This window comes from Pelobates fuscus, chromosome 2 (genome assembly GCF_036172605.1).
Source record: "Pelobates fuscus isolate aPelFus1 chromosome 2, aPelFus1.pri, whole genome shotgun sequence".
Lineage (NCBI taxonomy): Eukaryota > Metazoa > Chordata > Amphibia > Anura > Pelobatidae > Pelobates > Pelobates fuscus.
The window spans coordinates 306,559,108-306,567,536 of record NC_086318.1 but is presented as its reverse complement, the minus strand read 5'-3'; the positions used below and the strand labels follow the sequence as shown (position 1 = coordinate 306,567,536).

Sequence of the window (8,429 nt, the reverse complement as noted above, 5' to 3'; positions counted from 1 at the left end):
AAGTTTAGAGGTCTTGTGGTGTCCATGCCTCAATGCCTCAGAGCTGTTCCTGCAGTACGGAGCAGGGGGACCTACACAATATTAGGCAGGTGGTTTTAATGTTGTGTCTGATCAGTATATGTCAAATTCTATAAGCTCTAATTGAGAAGGATGAAAAATACTACATGAGTTCTAATCAAGTTTCTTTTTTGGGAGGATTTAATTTCCAATTAAATTTTCAAAATCAGAGGACTTAATAAAATTTATGAACGCATTGGCCATGAGAAACCGTTTAAGAAAATTGTTTCCCATCATGATGAAAGTGAGTAAAAGACATCAATATAGTAATTTGGTTATCCCTAAAATTACAGCTATATTAATGGGTTTTGCATCTAAACAATGATAACATTCTTGGAAAAGGTCTGCAACGTGCAGAATATTATACTGAATTAAGTTGGATTTAATTAACAGATAAGTGACTGGTAATTGGCTTGTTGTGAAGAGTAACTCACATACAATATGACATTATAAAGCAGTTGAACAATACTGTAAAAAAAAATAATAAAAAAAAATTGGGACTTGCAAAAAATAACTGATATTACCTAGTGAAAATACATTTATACATTATGGTAATTTAATTCATAGCTATTCAAAATAGCTGTTTACAATAATTTTTTTTTTTTTAGCAAAGTGTTAATAAATAATATGCACCAACGGTCAGATTTTAAGTTAGTATAGTTTTAATGACTTTTAGTTTAGTTTGTCTAGGATATATGTAACACCTGTTACAGTATCACATTATATTCAGGCTGATTAAGATGTCCCCATTTTAATGTACCAATATACTGAGAGTGCAAACCATCTGACAACAGTCACTTTGGGGTTTAATGAGATAGAGACTGAATTAATTATTCAACAGAAGCCATCTCCACACAGTGAAGATATCATCTTAATGATAGTCTCAGGAAAGCTTTCGGTATTTATACTATAATCACATTTCCACTGCAGCAATTAGGTTTTAGTTGTGGTCAAGTATCTTCAGAACTGGCTGTGTATGGAGTGGAAAGACATTCAACTGCACAAATGAATCACATTTAGAAATGTTTTGGCCATTGAAAACTTACTATGTGAGTAACACTCATACCTTATACCTAAATGCCTATTTTTTTTTAACAAGAGATTGTGGTCACCAAAATCGCTTTTATTATGCTCAAAGGTATATAATCTAGCCCCACCCGAACCTGAGAAATTGTGATAATAGGATACAACTGTATAAAATAAAGTATCATAAACAGGAGAGGTGTACAGTGTCTGATATGTGTTCAAGAAATATTAGGGTCAGGTAGAAAAAGTGTTATTTCTGAAAAGTGGTGCAAACATGTAAAAGGGGAGAAGTCGTAATGTTCCTGCTGGTTACACGAGGTTAACCCCTTAAGGACACATGACATGTGTGACATGTCATGATTCCCTTTTATTTCATAAGTTTGGTCCTTAAGGGGTTAAAAGACCACTATAGTGCCAGGAAAACATACTCTTTTTCCTGGCTCTATAGGGTCTCTAGGTCCCCCCCACCCTCAGGGCCCCCCGGGATCTAGGGGATGGAAGGGGTTAAATTGACCTCTTTTTACAGCGCTGGGCGGGGGACTCTCCTCCTCCTCGTCATTCTCAATGCTTTCCTATGGACGCTGGCATCTTCTCACTGTGAAAATCACAGTGAGAAGCGCGGAAGCGCCTCTAGCGCCTGTCAATGAGACAGCCACTAGAGGCTGGATTAACCCTATTATAAACATAGCAGTTTCTCTGAAACTGCTATGTTTATAGAAGAACTGGTTAATCCTAGCTGGTCCTGGCATCCAGACCACTTCATTAAGCTGAAGTGGTCTGGGTGCCTATAGTGTTCCTTTAAATGGTGGCTGCCCCAATATTAATGTTTTAGACCACTTTTCAGCACACAATACTTTTAAGTAGCAACAGAGTTTGAAGTAATTTCTATGATCGCCAGAAAGTTTACTGTTATGTTTTCAGTTTACTATTTAACTTTAAAGGACCACTCTAGGCACCCAGACTGATACCGGAGAAACTGACGGAAGCCAAGCACAGAGAGATGGACACAGGTTTCTTCAGGAAGGAAGAGATTCTTTATTGGATCACCGATCGGGACTCAGAGGGACTAGCGTCACCAAAATACAGCAAAGTCTGAGTACTGAATACATAGAGTACATTCCTTATATAGCACTGTAGCTCCTCCCACAATTAACTACACCCACACATACCCTTAACCTATTTAATAAATAGAGTCTAAACTCATCCATCCGGTCTAACCACGTGGCTCATCTGATACAAAGGAGAGGGACGCGTAATTCCAGTTCTTACATTCCTGCACCTGGTCAGTACAGTGATAACAGTATCTTAGCTACGTGTAATTAACTAACTGATACTACAAACACATATACATACATATGCCTTGTGGCAATCTTAGCCTGCTAAACTTGTATTTTACTGGAATTACATCACATTCCCCCCTTTGATGCCTCTGATATTTCACAATTACTTGAGGCATCACTTAACCTTGGTTTGCATATACCTCAGGTTACCATGAACCAGACCAGACTTATCTTATGATGTGAATCTTTTAACACTCATCTTCCTGCATTGGTTCTCCTTGATCTAGAGCCTTATAAATTGGGGTTCTATAACCAAAGGTACCATCTTCTGCCCACGTGGCTGGCCCATAATAATCTATGATACGCTGGGGAGGCCATTCATTATCTTCCCAGGTGCCTATCTCTAAGGGTCCCCTTTTCTTCCTATGATTCACATCATACACTTTAACACCTAAAGTCTCACCTGTTTCAATCGGTAACAAGAAGAAGGATGGTTTGAACATACCCAACACACATGCCCCTTCCCAGTCCTGTGGCAACTCCGAATAGGCTTTCTTACCACAGATCCAGTACAAATTTGCTGGGGCTCTCCAGGTAGATGTGATGGATAAATCAAACCACACATCCTTTAAACTGGCATATCTAGCAAACGGGTTAGATGGTTCTGAGACATTTGAAGCCGACCACCAAGTTGTATTTTTAGTATCATCATCATAAGCTTTTTGCCCTAGACAAGTTAATTCTCCTACAGAAGTATTATACATTATTCCTTTCCTTGCTATGCAAACATAACCTATGATGGAGGTCTTTAATCTCCACTCAGATCTACCTCTAACACTCAAATGATAATCGGCTTGTGTAGATATTAGTTGGTCAACTGCCTCAGAACCGGACATTACCTCCTTTGCTTCCCAAGGCCATTGGTCTCCCATGTTAGTACCTCCACACACATAGCAGTTGGTAACATTAAGACTACCGGCAATACTTTCAGCTAGGTCAATGAACAGGTTTTTAGCGTTATGGGGGATCTTATTATCTATACTCATCTCTTCATAAAAGGAATGGTATACTTGATGAGTCTGGGAGGATACCGTATCAGTCTCTATTCCTATAAACAATAATGTCCCAGGATCTAAACCCGTCCCGTATATCTGAAACCCAAATAAATTTCCATACTTATCTAGGAACTTGTCGGGGTTATTAATAAGTATATGGACTGGGTTGCATTCCATAGACTTACAATAAGGGCTAGTCGGCAACTTAGTCACTATCATGTCTTTATCTACTGTCTGTCCCCAAGTCGCCCACCCCACACAAGACCAATATGGACAAAAGTTATAGTCTTTATTTGGGCATCTAGGACTCACATATTTATTTTTACTACTGGGACAAATATATTTATCATTAGACCCATACGTCCTCTCCCATCTAAGATCCCCACATACATTCCACGGTTTTCTACCACTTGATATCGCCTTACATGCATCAAATAGCAGAACACCCGAAGAATGTACGGATTCTAACACCGTCTTATTAATTAGGGTCCCCTGAGGATCTCCATTCCTGAGAGTCAACCAAATTGTACGAGGTTGATACTCTGGACTGAAGCACTTAGGTTCTCCTACTCCTAAATGGCACACACTATAGTCTATATTTAGGTATCTACATCTTGATACCTCTCCTTTACATTCGTATTGTGAATGCCAAATTAGGGTTTGGGAAATATGGTTACCTGTTCTCGTAGTCTTAATGCATACCTCACAGCTAGGAGTGTCGGTACCTCTACCTTCCTGAATATAAAAACACATATAAATAAACACAATCAAAAGCACATCTTTCACCGTCATCCTCAGTCTTCGTCCGTGCGATGGAACCTCAGCTTCCAGGATGTGAGGGCTGCAGGGAATGGAGTTCTGCTCGTCTTCACAGGTGTCCCTTCGAGACTTTCCTGGCTTATACACTATGTGTTGGTAAGCGGACAGGCTTTATTATGGCCTTCTCACTCACACCTGTAACAATAAAATTTGTAATCCACAATAATTCCTCGTTACTCCGACTGAGTAGTGCGTTTCAACCGGATCTTGCAGGGATTCTCTGGATCTGCTGTAATTTGCCAAGAATCGACTGCTGCTGGTTTAACCCTGGAGTGATGTATCCACGGAGTTACTTCGGCTACTTTTATCGCTGTAGGGGTAGACAAAAGAACAACATAAGGACCTCTCCACTTGGGCCCTAACGGTACATTATTCCACTCTTTAATCCACACTTGGTCTCCTGGATGATAACTATGAACAGGGGGATAAATATTCACAGGTAATCTATCTTGTACCCATTTCTGTACCTCCTCCATAGTCTTACCCAACTCTACAACCTGCTGCCGGGTAATTCCTTCTCCCAACTGACTCAAGTCCCCCCTTAAGTTACCAAGTACGGGAGGTGGTCGCCCATACATGATTTCAAAAGGAGAGAGGCCCATCCTTCTGGTAGGGGTACTGCGGATTCGCAATAAAGCTATGGGTAAGAGAACGTTCCACTTAAGTTGGGTTTCCTGACACATTTTAGCCAACTGGTTCTTTATAGTTCTATTCATTCTCTCTACCTTACCAGAACTCTGGGGTCTATATGCAGTATGAAGCCTCCACTTTATACCAAGCATATGAGTCAGTTGTTGTAGGCACTGATGAACAAAAGCTGGACCATTGTCCGATCCTATAGAACAGGGTAGTCCATATCGGGGCATTATTTCTCGTAGCAGGAATCTTACAACTTCTCCTGCTTTCTCTGTACGAGTAGGACATGCTTCTACCCAGCCTGAATAGGTGCACACAATTACCAACAGGTAACGATGTCCACCCGATTTAGGCATTACTGTAAAGTCTATTTGTAGATCGGACATGGGGAGTCCCCCCATAAACTGGACTCCTGGTGGCTTTACTGGTCCTTGTCTTGCATTATTCTTAGCACACGTTACACATCTGCGTACAATGGCCTGAGTCAAGTTGGACAATCTTGGTATGTAGAAATGTTTCCTGAGAGATTCTTCAGTACTGTCTCTCCCAGAATGTGTCCCGTTGTGATAATTTTGGACAATTTCTACCGCTAGTGATGCTGGTATGACTATTCTTCCATCTTCTAGCTGATACCACTTGTTCTCCAAATACTTTCCCGGTTCAGTCTTTAACCACTCCTCTTCTTGAGCTGTATAAACTGGAGTCCATTGGGACAGTGGAGTTGGTATAAGAGCAGCTATATGCCCCACATACTCCTGTCTTCCTGATTCAGCAGCACGCTTAGCTGCACTATCTGCCATCCGATTTCCCTTGGTTACATCACCATCTCCTCTCAGATGCGCTCGACAATGTATGATACCGACTTCTTTCGGCTCCCACACTGCTTCCAATAGTTGTAGGATTTCAGCTGCGTATTTGATTTCTTTGCCTTCTGAATTCAGTAGTCCTCTTTCTTTATACAAAGCTCCGTGGGCATGAGTGGTTAAAAACGCATACTTAGAGTCCGTATAGATATTTACTCTTAAACCTTCAGCCAATTGTAACGCTCGTGTTAGTGCTATTAATTCTGCCTTTTGTGCTGATGTTCCTTTCGCCAGTGGCCGAGCTTCTATCACCTTGTCTATTGTTGTCACTGCATATCCTGCATAGCGGATCCCTTCTTTCACATAACTACTGCCGTCGGTATAATATTGAACATCGGGGTTCTGGATGGGAAAATCACGAAGATCTGGTCTACTTGAAAATACTTCATCCATTACTTCCAAACAATCATGTTGACTTTCAGTAGGTTGCGGCAAAAGGGTAGCTGGATTTAAGGTGTTTACAGTCTCTAAATGCACTCTTGGGTTTTCACACAACATTGCTTGATACTTGGTCATACGGCTGTTACTAAACCAATGATTTCCTTTGTAATCCAACAACGTCTGTACTGCATGTGGGACTCGTACATAAAGTTCTTGACCCAGAGTGAGTTTATCGGCTTCAGCTACTAGCAGGGCGGCTGCAGCTACGGCTCTTAGACAAGGTGGAAGTCCGCTGGCCACTGCATCCAGTTGCTTAGACATGTAGGCAACAGGTCTTTGCCATGATCCCAAGTACTGTGTCAATACTCCCACAGCCATTCTTCTTTGCTCGTGTACATATAAGTAGAATGGTCGTGTGTGATCAGGTAGACCTAATGCTGGGGCACTCATCAAAGCCTTCTTCACATCTTCAAATGCCGTTTGCTGTTCTTGGGTCCATAAGAAGGGGTCGTGCTCTGTACCTTTGATGGCTGCGTACAGAGGTTTTGCCAGTATCGCATAGCTGGGAATCCATATCCTACAGAAGCCTGCTGCCCCCAAGAATTCTCGCACTTGTCTTCTATTCTTGGGTATTGGTATTTGGCAGACAGCTTCTTTTCTCTCTGGCCCCATAATCCTTTGACCTTCAGAGATATGGAATCCCAGATACTTGACAGTTGGCAAACACAACTGAGCCTTCTTCCTGGACACCTTGTATCCTGCCTTCCAGAGAATATGTAGTAGATCGTGCGTTGCTTGCTGACATTTTTCTTTTGTAACTGCTGCTATCAACAAGTCATCTACATATTGTAACAATACACATTCTCCTGGGATAGACTCGAAATCCAGTAGATCTTGACTTAGAGCTGAACCAAATAGGGTAGGTGAATTTTTAAACCCTTGGGGCAGTCTTGTCCAAGTCATTTGGCGTTTTGAGCCCGTTACAGCGTTCTCCCATTGGAAAGCGAAAATACATTGGCTTTCTGCGGCAATTCGGAGGCAAAAGAAGGCATCTTTGAGATCTAAGACTGTGAAGTAAGTAGCCCCGCCCGGAATTAAAGCAAGCAGGTTATATGGATTGGGTACAACTGGATGTATGCTAACAACCGCATCATTGACTGCTCTTAAGTCCTGTACAGGTCGATACTCATCTGTACCGGGCTTTTGAACAGGCAGCAATGGGGTGTTCCAGGGGGAAGTACAGAATTTTAGGATACCATACCGTATGAACTTATCCAGATAGGATTGGATGTTCTTCTTAGCCTTCTGCGGAATGTGATATTGTCTTAGGCTCACTGGATAAACCCCATGTTTCAGTTCAATTTTTATTGGTGGAATATTGCGGGCCAGTCCTGGTGGGTTGTTCTCTGCCCAAACTCCTGGTATGTTAAACAATGTCTCATCACTCCTAGGGTTTTGGCTAGTCAACACTGTATAAAGTCGCCACTCTTCTTCCTTTGGTACGGATAAAGTCATAATACCTGAAGGTCCATTAAACTTTAAGGATGTTGTTCCATTTGGTAGGAACGTAATCTGCGCTTGTAATTTTGATAGCATATCACGTCCCAGCAATTGGACTGGACATTCAGGCATATAAAGGAATTGGTGTTTTACTACGTGGCCTCCCAATGTACAGAGTCGACTTTTAAGAACCGGTTTTTCAGCACTTCTTCCAGTTGCTCCTATCACAGTAATAGTCCTTCCAGATGGAGGAGCAACTAGATTAGTCACCACTGAATGTTCAGCACCAGTGTCGATCATGAACGCACCTCCAATAATCGGTCATAAAAGACACTGGGCGCTTCATCGCTTTTCTGGATCACCTCAACTGTCTTCGACATGTTAATGGCTTTCTTTCCTCCGGCTTTCATGCCAGCAATTATAGCGTCTCTATAGGCTCTGAGTTGAACCATATCAGCACCATTTACGTTCCAATCGGGATCGGTGTTGGGATAGTGTGTCGCGGCCCATGCTGCTGGATTGGCTTGGTTCAAAGCACGGGCTCTATCCTCTAATGCTTTAATGGCTGCTTGATTTATTCTTGTCCTTTCCTCATTGTTAAATAAAGTCATTAGTAACTGCTGGCAATCAGCCCATGTCGGATTATGCGTCTGTACTATTGAGGTGAACAGATCAGTCATAGCTTGTGGTTTCTCAGTATACGAGGAATTATGGGTCTTCCAGTTTAAAAGATCGGTTGTGGTAAATGGGACATATACGAAGACTGGGTCAGCGTGTGCCATTTGACCTGCGGCATCGATATAAGCTGACCC

At 41.9% G+C, this 8,429-nt stretch overlaps 1 protein-coding gene across 1 annotated transcript in view; it reads right to left on the bottom strand.

Moving 5' to 3' along the window:
• TRAPPC3L (trafficking protein particle complex subunit 3L) overlaps window positions 1–8,429 on the bottom strand; it is a 166,078-nt gene that overhangs the window by 47,725 nt on the left and 109,924 nt on the right. The window lies entirely within an intron of this gene.